The sequence below is a fragment of the Pipistrellus hanaki genome (genome assembly GCF_964339955.1).
Source record: "Pipistrellus hanaki genome assembly, chromosome: 2".
Taxonomy (NCBI): Eukaryota; Metazoa; Chordata; class Mammalia; order Chiroptera; family Vespertilionidae; genus Pipistrellus; species Pipistrellus hanaki.
This window is the reverse complement of record NC_140504.1, coordinates 189,044,975-189,062,142: the sequence shown is the minus strand read 5'-3', so window position 1 is coordinate 189,062,142 and position 17,168 is coordinate 189,044,975. Positions and strand designations below refer to the sequence as shown.

The following is a 17,168-nucleotide window of genomic DNA, read 5'->3' as shown; positions in this document are numbered from 1 at the left end:
GCAGTCTTATACTAAGTATATGTTCATATATTTATATGTATGCAGTGGTCTCTTCATTTTTTTTATGGACTTTCTTTTTTTTATGGAAAGTCCATAAAAAAATGAAGAGACCACTGCATACATATATATATGAACATAAAACCAGTCTGTCATACATATATATATGAATATAAAACCAGTCTGTTTTATGTGCACCTCTCCCAAATGCTTATGATTAATTCTGCTTCCACAGCAGAATCATTTTTAAGAGTTTGAGGAACCTGTACATTTCATTTCAAATTTGGTTTCATATATGCATGAACTGAGCTCTAAATTCCATTCATGGAAAAGGAGAACACTTTCTGGAGGATTCTTTGGGATCAGATATAAACTTCCCAGCCTCTGAACAACAAAACCCAAGAACATATAAAATGCACTCCACCTAAAAACATAAAAACATTTGTTCCATGGGTAACGCAGAACATTTAGTATGCTTAAAAAAAAAAGCTACTTTATGTAGCAGGTATTGTTACTCTCTATAAGTGGCTTTAAGTTTTACTTTAAAGCAGTAATTCTCAGAAGTGAGAGAAATCAGATACCTCTTTAAGAGAAACTCAAGTCTCTGTAAAAACTGAACACAGACATACATACCACACCTAGTGTCTCGTGAAATTGTGCTAACATCCCCTCTTCTACCATTACTGATGGAGATGTGCAGTAAAGTCTGGGTGTGTTAACAGAAGAGGTAGGAAAGGGGGAGAGGAAGGGAGAGACACAGATACCTACTCCCTCATTTCAGACAATTATTTCAGAACTTGTTAGAATAAGGGAATTAAATCTAAGGCTCTGTCTCAGATTTTTCTTTCCTTTTTAGTCCATTCTCAGTACCTACACCTTAGATTAGGCCTTTAATACTGCATTTATTTAACTATGAGATAGTCTCTTTAATTTACTGCTCTGGTTCTTTAACACATCATGTATATACTGACTGAATGACGGCTGTTCTAAATAATTGATTTGAGTTTAATTATTAATTGGGTTATTCCTGTACTAGGAATATTTTTTAAGGCATCATCCATAGGGCCCAGAAAACTTCCTCCCTCAGGGTGGGCACTCAAATGTGCCGACTGAACAAATAGCAGCGCTGTGTGAAAGAGCTGTTACTGATATTCTGAAAACAAAGACATAGATTCTTCCTTCTTGTGCTGCATTAAAGCACCACAGGACAAGTGACAATCTCTGCATGAGATTCATAATTAATCTGAGCTTACAGCTGCCTAAAGCAGCATTCCTCAGCTCCCATAAAAATTCAACCCCTACAGACCATTTAATTTCTACTACTTTACAATATAAAATAAGCAAATATAAACAGAAAGGCAAGATTTTTATTTTATTTTATTTTTTTTACAAATTTGTAGATCTTTGGCAGAAAAACCATATTTTTCTTCAGAGCTCATTTCATGAAATGACTATGGTATAAATTCAGAAAAACACTGGGAGCACAGGCAAACTTAATCATTAGGTTTTAGGAAGATTCTTTGTCTTCTCTGTTAGATGTTTCAGAATTTATGTCAAGAATTGCATTAAGTTAGAAATGTTCCCATTTTCAACTTGTACCCCATGAATGGAATCCAGAATCCAGAAAATTATGCCTCATAACAAGTGTTATAACTAGCAGTGATTCTATTTTAAAAGAAACCACCATGCAGTTACATTTTTCTGATATCTGTAAGATGCCTGACAAGTCACACCTGAAATTGGAAGAGTCCCTTGTTCTCATTTACTTTATTTTTATTTTTTAAGTATATTTTTATTGACTTTTAGAGAGAAAGGGAGAGGGAGGGAGAGATAGAAACATCAACGATGAGAGAGAATCACTGATTGGCTGCCTCCTGCATGCCCTCTATTTGGGATTGAGCCCACAGCCCAACTGGAATCAAACCTGGGACCCTTCAGTCCACAGGATGAAGCTCTATCCACTGAGCCAAACCAGCTAGGGCCTCATTTACTTTAGATATAGATTCTATTGGAGTCAAGTTGCTACTCTTGCAAATTAATATCTAACAACTCTCTGTGTGCAACCTAAGAGATAACTACTGGACTTGAAGAAAAGGGAACAGTATACAAGATTCATAAATGTACTGGGTTTTATTAAATCCATGCAAGTTTGCAAAAATAATCTTCACCAATGCCTGAGAAACTTGCCATATAAAACTAGAGGCCCAGTGCACTTGGTGTCCCTCAGCCCAGCCTGTACCCTCTCCGTCTGGGAGTCCTTGGGGGATGTCCATCAGTTGGACACCCTTAGCGCTGCCACGGAGGCGGGAGAGGTTCACACCACCGCTCCCCCTGTGGGAGTGCACTGACCACCAGGGGGCAGCTCCTGCATTGAGCATCTGCCCCCTGGTGGTCAGTGGACATCATAGCGATGGATTGTTCCTCCACTTGGTCGATTTACATATTACCCTTTTATTATATAGGGTGGTAGATCATATAAAAATGGAAGAATCAAAAGTAGTTATGGAATATAAGGCATCACGAGAAACTACTCTGTAAAAACTTATCAAACATATACTCTCTTCCTTTTCTTTGCAAGAGTATCAGTTTTTCGAGAATCTTCAAGTATTTAAAAGTCACAGTTTCTAGTCTAGAATCCTGACTCTGAGAGATATCAGAAATGCTGCACAGTAAGTACAAGAATGACAAACATCACTCCATAATAATATTCCCATATCTTGGTTATTATTTCTTTTTGTCTTGTCGGACTTTACATAAATCTGACAGGTAACCTTTTTGTTTTGTTAATCAGTAATTTTTTCATTGATTTTTAGAGTGAAGGCGGGGGGAGGGGGGGTGTGAGGGAGAAAGGAAGTGAGAGAGAAACAATGGATGTCAGAGACACATGTTGATTGGTTGTTTCCCACGCACACTTCAATGGGGGCTCTGCAAACTAGGCCAGTCTATTTATGCAACTGGGGATTGAACCTGCCAGCCAGGTACATGCCCTTGACCAGGAACTGAACCCACAATCCTTTGATCCAAGGAATGACTCTCTAACCACTGAGAAAACAGGGCCAGGGACTGACAGGTAACCTTTTAATCTCAAGGTATTTCACTAGCTATGCAATGTAGGGCTGAAAACAACTTTTACTAAAAGTACCATGTTGGTAAACTTAAACGTGCTTCTCTTTACTATATAATTTCTTCATTACTGACTTAGGTCAGTACATAAGTAAACTGTAAGGTTTTTAAAATTTTCAAATTTTCCTCATACCAAAAAGGAGAGACCTTTTCCACCCTCCCTTTTCTTAGATCTTTGCCTAGAGAAAGATTGGAATTGTAAACCCTTCTCTATCTTTGGATGTATGTGTTCTTTATTTTTATTTTTTAAACTAAAGAAGCCACTTGTCAGCTTTACAATTCAGGAATGTTTTTCTGAAGGGTCATCTCTCTCCCAGCCACCTGGCTCTGTAACCAACCACCTGCTTGTCATGAATATATGAAAAGAGTAATTTTTCCTTTGGATAAAGACAACTAACACAGATGGACAACTACCAGGAGAATTTAGGCTAAATTAGATGTAAGAGCAATGGTGCTGGCCCAGTCCTGCTACACGAGGACCAATTTTCATCATCTTGAGGATACATCTGTAATAGATCATATCTGTCTGGCTTCACCAAAGGCTGAGCTTTCCTTCTGCCTAGTGTCTATCAGTGGGTTGCCTGTAATGTTCACTGCAGTCTTAATGCTTATCCAATAATAAATCTTTCTTTCCTACTTTTCTGGAGAGGATTTTCTGGGTTGGGGATTTCCATTTCCCCCAGCACTCTGGTAATGAGACTGGGAAGGTCTGGCAGTGCTGAAATGAGCAGACCAGATGAAGATCCTGAGGCCACATAAAACCCGGTAAGAGACCCTGAATTATAAAAAGTCTCCCTTCTAGCTCTTTATTCTTCTGTAACATAACATGAACTCTTTAGCTTTAAGACTTGAGATTAATGTATCCAGTGGCTCAGTCTCAGGACTGAGGGTGACACAAAACTAAGAGGCCATTACAACTGGTCAGGGAAGGGCCAACTGCATGGTCATAGAGTTACACATAAAGAGTAGAATGTTCCAATAACAGAACTTCCATTGAGAGTTCCCACTCTTAACACCCAGTTCTAATCCCTTCTCTCTTCTGTCATTTCCACCCCCCCCCCCCCCAATTTATTTTACTTTTTCTCCTGGCTTTGAATTCCTAAAAGTTGGCACTAAATCGTTCTGATTACATCATATTCAAGAATTTCACATGGAGTTTCTATTTTATCTGTTTTTTTCTTCTATAGACTCTCATAAGAATCTGGAAAATTTGGTAATTTATCTAATAAACTGGAGCATAACAACGAAAGCCAGGTGAGAGAAGGGTAAGTTTTTACAATGGTGACGTAAATGAACTGGAAAAGAACACGATAGTGCTAAAACATGTAATGATGGCTCACTGAGAAGTGCCAACCAATGTACACTGGAGAGTAAGTCCATCAGTGTTTTCCAGCATCTTCACAGGGCCTGCTATTTGAATGTACGAAAGGCTTGGTAATTGTATTTTCCATTATTTGTTAAAAATTAGCTTTCTGTTCTATGACTGCTTTACAGAAACTGAAATAAAAATGTAGACGAGTAGTCTAGACTTAAATTCTACCAAAAAAAAATTCAAAATTATGTTTATTATAACTTTATAATGAATTTTCTCTAATTTATGTTATTTTTGCAAATGACACCAACAAAAAACATAAAAGAAAACATGGGTTTTAACTAATTTGAAATTAAGGTACAGAGAAGTAGTCTTTTTTTGAACATGTCTTAAGTACTTATAAATGTGCCACTTCAAATTCTAGATTTTAAAATGGAATTCATTTGCATGAGAAGAGAGCAATTTGTTGTTCTACTTATTTATACATTCATTGGTTGATATTTATATGTACACTGACCAGGGATCGAACCAGCAACCTTGGCATGTCGGGCAATGCTCTAACCAACTAAGCTACCCTGCCAGGGACAACTGTCTTTTGTTTTTGTAGCAGGAGAGGATGTGGAGTTAAGCAAGGCAGAGGTGAGTGAAGAATGCTGTTTGTCTTTTTCTCTTAAAGCATGGTTTATCAAATAAGAAAAATAAAATGGCAGGGTAACTCTTAAGTTGAAGGCTTGCTCTAAAAAGCTCAGCAGAGGCCAGTATATTTATGCAAATGGAGGTCAAAACAGCAACCTTAGGTATGTGCCCTCACCAGGGATCAAACTCACAACATTTTAATGTATAGGACGGGGTGATGCTTCAACCGAGTCAGAGCTATTATGCAATTCTGTCAGCAATGACAACAAAGATGACTGCAATAAGACCAGCAGCATATTTTCTAGGTCTCTGTGTTATATTTTACTGCTCTTTTTGCATTTTAATAAATGCTTTTGTGCCACTTTTTCCTTAATCAAAATAGATGGCAATTTAAGATAAATCTAGTACAGATGAGAAAATGTCTATCTCTACAGCAAGATAGATTTAGAGAACAGACTTCAACGCAAGTAGTTATCTTTCTGTCTCCTCAACGCTTTTCATCTCTAAATACAAGAGTGCTACAGCTCATTGCCTGATCAACAGCGAGTCCACATTGCCAGGGCATTGCAAAGTGCAGATGAGTCTACTGGAATCTTAATCTGAGGGAATCACTATTAGCAATAAAACCCTAACAGATGTGACCACTTACTCCCTCATCTCTTTACCTATTGATGAACATTTGAGATATTACAAATAAGTTGCTGTGAACATCCATGTACAAATGTTTTATGACATATGTTGTCATTTCTCCTGAGTAAATACCTAAAAGTGAAATGGCTGGGTTATATGTAGGTTTATGTTAAATTTTTAAAAAGCTGCAGACCATTTTCCAAGTATTTGTGCCATTTTATATCCCCACCAGCAATGTATGAAATGATAGGTTATACTATTTCTGGTGAATTACCTTTGCATTAAAAAAAAATGTTCTGTGTACTATATATATAATACATGGGTATATTTCTGTATTCTTTTTTTTTTTTAAATATATTTTTATTGATTTTTAACAGAGAGGAAGAGAGAGAGATAGAGAGCTAGAAACGTCGATGAGAAAGAAACATCGGCCAGCTGCCTCTTGCACACCCCCTACCGGGGATGTGCCCACAACCAATGTACATGCCCTTGACCGGAATCGAACCTGGGACCTTTCAGTCCGCAGCCCGACGCTCTACCACTGAGCCAAACCGGCTTCGGCTATTTCTGGATTCTATTTTTTTTTTTTCTTTTTCCATTGATCTAGATGTTTTGATGCCAATATTACACTGTAATGATCAATGAGGTTTGTAATAATTCTTAAAATCAGGTAATATTAGCCCGGCTGGCATGGCTCAGTGGGTTGCAGGCACAATCCCCCAGTGTAGTGTGTGCAGGAGGCAGCTGATAGATGATTCTCTCATTGATATTTCTCTCTCCCTCCCTCCCTCTCTCTCTCTCTTGCTCTCTCTAAAATCAATAAAAACATATTTTTAAAAAACCTTCAAAAAGATATTTTAAGTTATAATTCATCTAAAAATAAATTCAAATTTTAAAGACTGATAGTCTGTTATTAAAATCTGAAGAAAATGTCAGCATCTATTTACTTCAATTACAGTTGCTCACATATTTGATAAATCCATTATTCAGCCTTAAATCCAAACGTGGAATTTTTAAGCACTCTACTTTTTTGAAAATTGACCTGATACAAACGGTATTAGGAACTTACACAAAAAGTAAATGTCTGAGAAACTCTTCCACTCTTCCTAATTGTGTTACTGAACAATGGTAATTGATGTTAATCATAAATGAATCATTGTAGAGTTCCAAGGAATATTAAAAATTATCAAAAACAGAATAGTAGTTATATTTTGAAAATTGACAATCCATGCTTCATATATATTAGATAATTCTCCTTGATTTAGAACCAAAACACTTAACTACAAAATCTATACTAATAAAAGGGTAATGCACTAATTTGACCAGACATCCATCCGGATGTCCTTCCGAACAAAGCCATGGTGGGGAGGGCCGAGGCAGAGGTGGTTAGGGGCGATTAGGCTGGCAGGGGAAGGTAGTTAGGGGAGATCAGACCAGCAGGGGAGCAGTTAGGGGCATCAGGCAGGCAGGCAGAGTGGTTAGGGGCAATCAGGAAGGCAGGCAAACAGTTAGAAGCCAGCAATCCCAGATTAAGAGAGGGATGTCCCGGATAGGAGGGTACAGGCCAGGCTAAAGGGACACCCCGCCCCAATGCACGAATTTCATGCTCTAAGCCTCTCGTTTATAATAAAACTTGTTTAGAGTTTTAACTATTAATTACAAAACTAATTCATATTCATGGAGAAAGACTATATACTAGTATATATTAAACAATGAAGTAAAAAAAGTCTGTTGGAAAATATTGGGTGTATATGGAATCATATGTGTGTTATATGTATGAATGTGCATAAACCCTTTCATTTTTTTCATACTATACAAGCTTTTTTGCATCTTGGCATGGTTTCAAAATTAGAGTAGATCCCATTTTTAACATATAATATACAGGAAAGCCATGCTTTTTAGAAGTTATAACATGATTTAATAATGTTATTTGTGCAATTTATGAAATATTTTAACATGTGCAGTACTATATGTCGAAGAGAGTATCCCCCTTAGTATTCTGATTTAAATATTTTAATTACTTGAAATTTTAAAAAAATTATAATTACTAATTTAAATTATGAGAGTTCTAGGACTTATAACTGTTGAATAAATGAAAACTTAATAGTTGAAGGACTTTAAGATGGTGGCTCAACTGAGGCAAAAGAACAAAGTTATATACAAAGGAAATGCAGAATCATTATTTCTAGAACAGACTCCTATGTATTTCAAACATAAACAACATCCTGCTTCCCAGCTGATAGTGACATCAAACAATGCCCCTAGAATGTTACTACAGTGGTGCATTCACTACCTAGCTGAGAATACTCACTCAAACTCAGGTAACATGTGACGGTAAAATAACAAAATAGAATATAAAATACATCAGACATAAAATGCCTCAAAAGACAATTTGATTTTTGGTGGCACAATAACATTCTTCTATGCCTGATACTATTGATTATGGTGCATTTGTTGAAACTTACTTCCTAAATTTCTATGTTATAACCTCCCTAACCTGATTCATTTCTATCTTTAGGCTTTTTAGCATGAAATTCTTAGGCTGATATCTCTGATAGAATGCTGGTAGCACAACCACTCACAGACCTATTTATATTGTTTAAAAGATTTATTGAAATGTCATTCGCAGACTATAAAACTCATCTTTTAAAAAATGTTTTTATTGATTTCAGAGGGAAAAAAAGAAAGAAATATAAACATCTATCATGAATCATTGATTGTCTGCATACCACATGGTCCTATGGATCGAGCCCGCAAGCCGGGCACATGCCCCCAAAAAGGAATCAAACCGTGATCTCCTGGTTCATACGTCGATGCTCAACCACTGAGCAACCCTGGCTGGGCTCATCTTTTTATTTTTATTTTGGTTAATCCTTGCCCTAGGATATTTTTCCATTGACCTTTTAGAGAGAGTGGAAGGGAGGAAGGGAGGGGGAGAAAAAGAAGGCAGGGGGGAGGAGGGGATCAACTGGTTGCACAGACTGGGATCAAAGATCAAACCTGCAACTGAGGTATGTGCCTTTGAGTGAGAATCAAACCTGCAACCCTTTGGTGCTATGCTGGTGCTCTAACCACTGAGAAACACTGGCCTGGACTAAAATTCACCTTTTGAAAGTATATAATTTAATGGTTTATATCAAATGCAGAGTTATGCGACCTTTACCGCTATCTCACTTAAAACATTTTCATCACCCGCAAAAGAAACCCCACAGCCATCAGCACTCCCTCCCCACTCTGTTCTCCCCCCAACTCCTATAACTACTAATCCACTTTCTGCCACTAAGAATTTGCCTAGTTGGAACATTTCATCTAAATGGAATCATACTATATGTGGTCTTTTGTGACTTTTTCACTTGACAAAATGTTTTCAAGGCTCATTCATGAACCCTGTAGCTGTAGCATGTATCAGTACTTCATTCCTTTTTATGGCTTAATCATATAGTCCATATTTTATATATATGCACACATATCCTATACACTTATATCCATTTTAAGTATACTGACTATCTTTTTCATTCTCCCCAACCCCCTATTCCTTTTAGTTTTCTTCCTAATTTCCTATTCCTGACCTAAACAGGAAATGAATGTTATTTCTATCCTCTCTTTTAATGAATGCCTTGAAATTCTCAACGGTACAGACTCTCCTTAGAATTCACTATTCTAAGCAGAACTTCTCCCTTCCAAATGAAAGCAGAGGTCACCTCGAGATGTGTCTTATCATTGTGAAGATTAAGTAACAACGAGGATTCAAGTTTAATCAAAGTTATACATGCATAGGGACTACTCTAAGGGATTTTCTACCATCTCACAAGGAATTTATTAAGGATTTAATTAAGAACTTTTCAGATGTTATCAGATTCTTGAGCTTCTCTTCTTTGGACTATGAATTCATAAGGGCAGAGATCATGACACCCATTTATTCTGTGTAATATTAATAAAGTTCAAAGGAAGCATTTGAGCCCTTAATGCTAGTTGAAAATAGAAGTATTAATATTTAACATTTATTGAGTAGTTAGTATGTGTCAAACATTGTGCTAAGAGCTCATCTTAACTAGAGCTTTATGAAATAAGTACCCTCTATTTCCTGGATGATAAAACACACTCAGAGAGGTTAAGAAACTTGTCAGAGATCACAGAGACAAAGGGAAAGGCTAAGACTAAAAAATGTCAGACTGTCACCTTAATATTGACCACTACACTTCACTGATGTGTTTAGGTTAACCAAGTAAATCAAAAGTTACATTCATGTCCTATGCATATATACTCAGAAAACTGCTATTACTAAATACAACAAAATTTTGTAATAAAAGTGAGAAGTTGGCAATTTATCTTTTTCTTTTTTTAATATATATTTTATTGATTTTCCACAGAAAGGAAGGAAGAGAGATAGAGAGCTAGAAACGTCGATGAGAGAGAAACATCGAGCAGCTGCCTCCTACACACTCCCCACTGGGGATGCGCCCACAACCAATGTGCATGCCCCTGACCAGAATCGAACCTGGGACCCTTCAGTCCGCAGACCGATGCTCTACCACTGAGCCAAACTGGTTTCGGCTGACAATTTATCTTTTTAAAAATATATACTTTTATTGATTTCAGAGAAGGGAGATAGAAACATTAATAATATGAGAGAATCATGTATTGGCTGCCTCTGGCACACCTCCTCCTGGGGACCAAGACTGCAATCCAGGCACGTGACCTGACTGGGAATCGAACCGTGACCTCCTGGATCTTAGGTCTATGCTCAACCACTGAGCCATGCCAGCCAGGCGACAATTTTTCTTAAAGATGAATGTCCCCCTGCCACCTATTACCCTGAAGGGTTTAAGCAGATACATGAAAGAGGCGTGATAAGGCCAGATTTATATTTTAAAGAGATGACTGCTTGGTAGAGAATGAACTTGTAGACTAGAGACAGGCAAATAAGGGGCATCCATGTGGAAGTGCAGGTCTAATGCAGTGGTAGGAGGAAAAAAGGAGGAAGTCACTCATTACTATTTGTGGTTGAAACAGGTGGCTTTCACCTCTCCCTCTGAACCTGCGTCACAAGCAAAAACGTTAATTCCTAAATCCTGAAGATGTGAAAACTTTATAGCCATGTGGAAAGCATGTCAGAAAGAATAATATAAATGTGAGGTAAAAGAAGGCTTGGGCTGTTACTCTTCCTGTGACCCTGAGAAACCCAAATTACCACTCCATGGCTTTTGCTTATTATCAGCAAATTAGGAATAATTATATCCCAGGAATAATTGCTTAAATCATAAAATTCATACTTGAGATGTCTGAGAAAAAGCTTTGTAAACAAAATAACAGGACTTTATTATGATTGTAACTAATTACTAAGTACTATCAAGAAAGTAAAAGAAAATGAAGATGTGTGTGTATATATATATATGTATGTATATGTATATATATATATATGTATGTATATGTATATATATATATACACACACCCCGTATATGGAAATACATTTTAGAGATTTTTCTGCATTAGTAGGGAAAATTACTTAGTCAAAGGTATTGAAAACAGTCCTCAAGACTGTGTGCAAGTCAAGATGGATACTGGAGAAAGAGAAAGCTTTTATTTTATTTTTATTATTAATCCTCACCCAAGAATATTTTTCCATTGATTTTTAGAGAGAATGGAAGGGACAGAGGCGGGAGAGAGAGAGACATCGATGTAAGAGAACATGGACTGGTTGCCTCTCCCTCTGCCCTGACTGGGGTTAGGGATGGAAACTGCAATGCAGATTCCTGCCTTTGCACAGGAATCAAACCCGCAGCTCTCTGGTGCACGGGCCGACATTCTAACCGCTGAGACCCAGCATCAGGGCAGGGAAAGCTTTTAGCAAGGCTAGGTTTTCCTGAAAATAGTTCCCTTTTGCCTGAAAGAGTGGCATTCCCCAACCTGCCTGGATTTCCCTGTCTGGAAGCAGGTAAATACAATGGTTTCTTTTTGCATAGATTCGTTACTAAGTCTGAGAAAAAGTAAGTTCTGAACAAAGAATATATGTCTATTCATGGGGTATGCATGGCTAAATTCATTAACATCCAATGAATGAAACTTTGGGGCTCATGTTGCAAAGAAATTAACTACTGTAAACAGTGGGTACGTGTGTATCAAATGAAGGGGCAAGAAGGCCCAGTGCAAGGTGCTTGCCAGAAGGCTTGGCACCTGAGCCTGTTAGTAAGCTCAACCATGAGGTGCTTGGGCTCATTTTCCAGCATCTGAAAGGTAGAATCTGACCCAGCACCAGTATTCTCCAGAGAATGCTTAAGATTTCACTATGGAAGGCAACTGAAAGTAGAAATGACATAGCAGAAATGTACTTTTAAAAACATATACATATTTTTTAATTGATTTCAGAGAGAAATAGAGAGGGAGATAGAAACATCAATAGATAGAAACATCAATAATCAGTGATTAGCTGCCTCCTGCATGCCCCATACTGGGGATAGAGCCTGCAATCCAGGCATGTGCCCTGACTGGGAATTGAACTGTGACCTCCTGGTTCATAGGTAGACACTCAACCATTGAGCCACACTGGCCAAGCCAGAAATTTACTTTTAAGGCAGTTTTATTAAAAATATTTTTTTTGCAAATAAGGCAGGAAGATCTGGCTGCATTCATGCCCTCCTTACCCTCCACTCTAAAAATCAATGGAAAAAATATCCTCAGATGAGGATTAATAAAACACATCACACACCACACACACACACTTAAGGCAGGGAAAACCAATAATTTTAATTTACTTATCCGTAAGGATAACTCAGACCCAAACCTCTGAAAAGGGGAATTGAAGTTTCTGCTGGTTTTGATAGATGACGTGGAACCAGGAATATACCGAAGTCCTGTTCCAAAGGTTCCAGAACGTATTTCTCTAGATCAGAAGTGGGGACCACCTGGCCCAAGGTCTGTATAAGGCCCAAGAAATAATTTGGTTTGGTCTTGCCAAGGCATTAGGGGTGAGTTAATTAAATGTTTGAACAAACATAGCAGGCTAATTTTTAAGTTGATAATTTTGTATGGCCCTCAAATGATGCTATAAATATTCAAATGGCCCTTGGTTCCTCATTCCTGATCTAGATGAATATGAGAAGTTAAATTATAAGGTTATATTATACATTAGGAGAGGGATTGTGCTTGTGGGACACTTTTGGTTATCTATTTTTGGCACAAGCAACTTAATCTTCCAGGGATATTTCAAATAGTTCTCAGAAGTGAAGGCAAAAATAAATGTGAAATTCCCTATTCCTGTTGCTGACTGTCAGGTCATGGTTTTAAAAACGAGTCTTTTTCAGGTTAATCTACCGAAACTGGAAGACTTTTATGCCTCCCGTTTTAGGCTCACTTAAATTTTATTCCTTTTAAAGTACTTTCAATATTCTTACTAGAGGGAATAAATCAAAAGTTATTATCAAAGCATTTTTTCCTGAGTTAAATTATATATTTTTTATATTAAGGTAAAATGAAACCAAAAGAAAGAACATCAATTTGATTGGCTATATGGTTCAATATTTTATTAGTATTACTCAAAACATAAAATCATATTTCCATTTGAGAACTAAATCTTTCATCTTGCAACCTACAGAATCTGGAAACCATCCCTCAATCTTGGCTGAGCATGCCATACTGTAAAGAAAACTCCTGGAAGCCACATAAACAAGATCAGTTGCTACTATTTATACAGCTACTACCTAAACCCCTGGGGACATAGATGCTGTGTCGGTCCCTATAACCAAGTTTACATTTTAATATCCATGTGGGAGATTTGAGATCTTGAATCACTGCAAGGTGAAGATTTGGAATTGAGATTCTCACAAAAAGCTCTGAGACTCCTAAGAGAATGGTAGCCTCAGTGAAAATGTAGATAAAATAAAATAAACTAGTAAACCAACACAGAGTAATGACAAGGAAGAATGTTTGGTGTCAGCCAGGTGGAGAGGGACTGTACCATCCTGAAAAACAGTATCCACACAGAATGTCTTCTCACTTTGTGGGTATAAAAGGACATCTAGGCTCTAGCCAAAGTGGCTTAGCTGATAGAGTGTCGTCCCATACACTAAATCACATGTGTCAAACACAAGGCCCGCGGGCCAAATCCAGCCCGCCAGGCCTTGCAATGTGGCCCGCACCGCGCTGTCATCACTGCACTCCGCTGTCAGTTTATGACATTGTCAGTTTATGACTGTTCAGTAAACCATTCGGCCCGCGATTTAGGCTGGATTTTAGATTTTGGCCCCTTCTCTGATTGAGTTCGACACCCCTACACTAAATGGTGGTCGGATCAGTTCCTGGTCGGGGCACATGCCCAGGTTGTGGGTTCGGTCCCTGGTTGGGATGCATACGAGAAGCACACCAATGTTTATTCCTCTTCTTCCTCCTTTCTCCACCCCTTCCTCTCATTAAAATCAATAATAAAAATTTCAACATTTACATTTTATTAAAAAAAAGAGAAAGAGGAAAAAATGAGATTTAAGACATTAAACTCAGATTAAGTTCCAAAATACGTGGTAAGTAAAGTAAACACAAACCTGCTTTCAGAGGATTTGCCTCAATCTATATCCAGGAAAACTTACAAATGATGAATTAAATAAATTTATAAAATATAGAAACAATGTACTGTGAGCAAGAGCCAGAAGATAAAATGGAAAGATTACAAATCTCTGACAAAAGAATTTCAAAAAATAGTTTTATATCAAACATAATAAAAAATAAATTACCATTTAAAAAGTGTAAAAGTTCATGTTATACTACATACATTCAGGAAATTGTATAAAATGAATTCCTAGGAGACAACCAAGATGGTGGCATTTTGTAAACACCTGTACTTGCTGCCTCTCTCAACCACATCAAAACTACTAAAAGACAAAACAAATATCCACGGGAAAGCTGGCTGAGTGGAAGTTCTACAACTAGAAGGAAAAAAACTGCACTGAGACTGGTAGGAGATGCAGAGGCGCATGCTAAACGGGCTGGCAACTGGGTGCGTTGTTGATTTTTTTCAATCGGGATGGAGCTACAAGCTCCCAATTGCTCTGAATTCCAGTTCCGGGAGAGACTCTGGGGAAGCAGACTCATATGGGGAGAAACTGGACTGTCTGGCATCGGGCAAGAATGCGAGGGCGGCTTTCTCGCCGAGGTGCTCAGAGTGGTCACTGTTCCTGCATGGGGCCCCGGGACACAGAGACCCAGGGATCATTCCAGGGCAGGGCTGACTGGCAGCCATTGCTGTTTGCTCTACCCTGGTGATACCTTAAGACCCCGCCCCACCCAATTAACAAACCCACACACGCTGATCAATGATTCTCTCTCCTCATTGATGTTTCTGACTCTCTCCCTTTCCCTTCCTCTCTGAAATGAATACAAATATTTTTTTTTAAAACTTCTGCTATCATCAACAAATTAACAAACAAGAAGTGCTGGGGAGGATGTGGAGAAAAAGGAACCCTCATGCACTGCAGGTAGGAATGCAGACTGGTGCAGCCACTGTGAAAGACATTATAGAGTTTCCTCAAAAAGTCAAAAATGGAACTCCCGTTTGATCCAGTGATCCCACTTCTAGGAATATATCCCAAGAAACGAGAAACACCAATCAGAAAGGATATATGCACCCCTATGTTCATAGCAGCACACTTTACAATAGCTAAGATTTGGAAACAGCCTAAGTGCCCATCAGCAGATGAGTAGACCAGAAAACTATAGTACATCTACACAATGGAATACTACACTGCTATAAAGAAGGCACTTTTACCATTTGCAACAGCATGGATGGACCTGTAGAGCATTATACTAAGCAAAATAAGCCAATTGAAGAAAGATAAATATTACATGATTTCACTCATATGTGGGATATAATGATCAACATAAACTGATAAACAAAAATAGATCCAGAGACAAAGGGTTGGGGGGAGGGGAGGTTAGGAAGCACCCAAAGGACTTGTATGCATGCACATTAGCATAACCAATGGACACGGACACTGGGCCTGTGGGGAGCTTGCCCTCAGGGGTGGGCAGGGAGAGGGTGTCAATTGGGGGCAAAAGGAGACATATGTAATACTTGAAACAATAAAAAAAAGGAATATTACAATTTCACGTGGACATATCTAAAAGAATAATTTAAAATTTTCATTGTTAATTTTTGTGGCATAACATTCAAAATATTTGTACAGAAATGTGAGGGTCAGGAATGTTTCTGGTAGCTTCATAATTTAAAAAATGCTAGAGTTACATGGGTTCTTAAGGTTCATTTACTTTGGGTTTTGAGCGGTATAAGACACAAAAGGAAATTACACAATTTCCAGTTCCTTTAAAAACATTTATAGGTAAAAAAATCATGAAAATATAAAAATGCCAAGACATGTTATTTTCTGACATCACTAACCTCTACCTAATCCCTAACCAAGCAAAAGACAAATTCTTTTCTAGCTATACTTTGGTTTATAATGAAGAATCTATTTATCCTCTCACTAAGGTATTGGTAACTTACACTACTAATTCCAAGAGTATTTACATTTCAAAAAATGTACTATAGTATGAAGTTTACTTGACCCAAAAATCTGTCTATTTATCCATGAACACTGCCTTGGAACATCAGGCCATTAAACGGACAAACTGGTTATAAGAAGAATGACTGTTTGGAAGTATGACTTTGGTACAGTCTTGCTTTACACTTAGTTCAGTTCTGAAATATGGCTTTTATCTTTAACTTGAATTCCATGTGACTGCTTTGTTTTTATGTTCATTTAAAATTTGTTCTTACTAGCCTTCTCCAGTTTGTGGAACTACCACATCAGTTATTGAATGACAATTCACAGGTAGGTGTATGAAAACAATGAAGGGTCAAACAAATCAGTTCTCCAACAAACGAGTTATCTTTGGGGGGCCATTCACCTAAAACCATACCAAAACCAACACTGTTTTTTCAGAGTGACTGACAAAAAAAATCCCCCTACTAAGGAAAATAGTTCCTGAGATAGTGATGGCAGTATGAGTACTGATGCTAAAGGAAGACAGTCTGTTGAGGAAACAGATGATTTACAAACATTGATGATGTTTCTCAGTGTCCTGCCTTGCATTGTTTACTTTTCTGCTCTGGTTTACTGTATTCAACTAGATGTCTACTGTTAGAAACCAGAAACCTTCCACAGACATTCATAAGGAAATTGGCCTCAAAAACTGAGCTGGATGGGAAAGCTACATCTTAAAAGTAGGGGTCAGGTTTTTGACTTGTCAAGTTTCCCTACCAGAGAGGGGGAAACAGACAATACTGGGGATGTTGGTGACTAAAACCTCCCTAGGGAGCACTCATTGTCAAATTGTATAACTTAATTTGACAGTTATAGAGAAAGCAAATTACACAGTGTAGGGCAACATTGCAGAACATGGGCTATGTTGACTTGTTAAAAGCCTTATTCTATGTGCTAATAACTTGAGTAGTTGATAAGTCTCAGATAACTTTTGATCAAA

The 17,168-nt window shown here is 37.8% G+C and overlaps 1 protein-coding gene across 36 annotated transcripts in view; it reads right to left on the bottom strand.

Annotated features, from left to right (window-relative positions):
- The window catches only part of EIF4G3 (eukaryotic translation initiation factor 4 gamma 3), a 240,507-nt gene that overhangs the window by 76,231 nt on the left and 147,108 nt on the right, over positions 1-17,168 (bottom strand). The window lies entirely within an intron of this gene.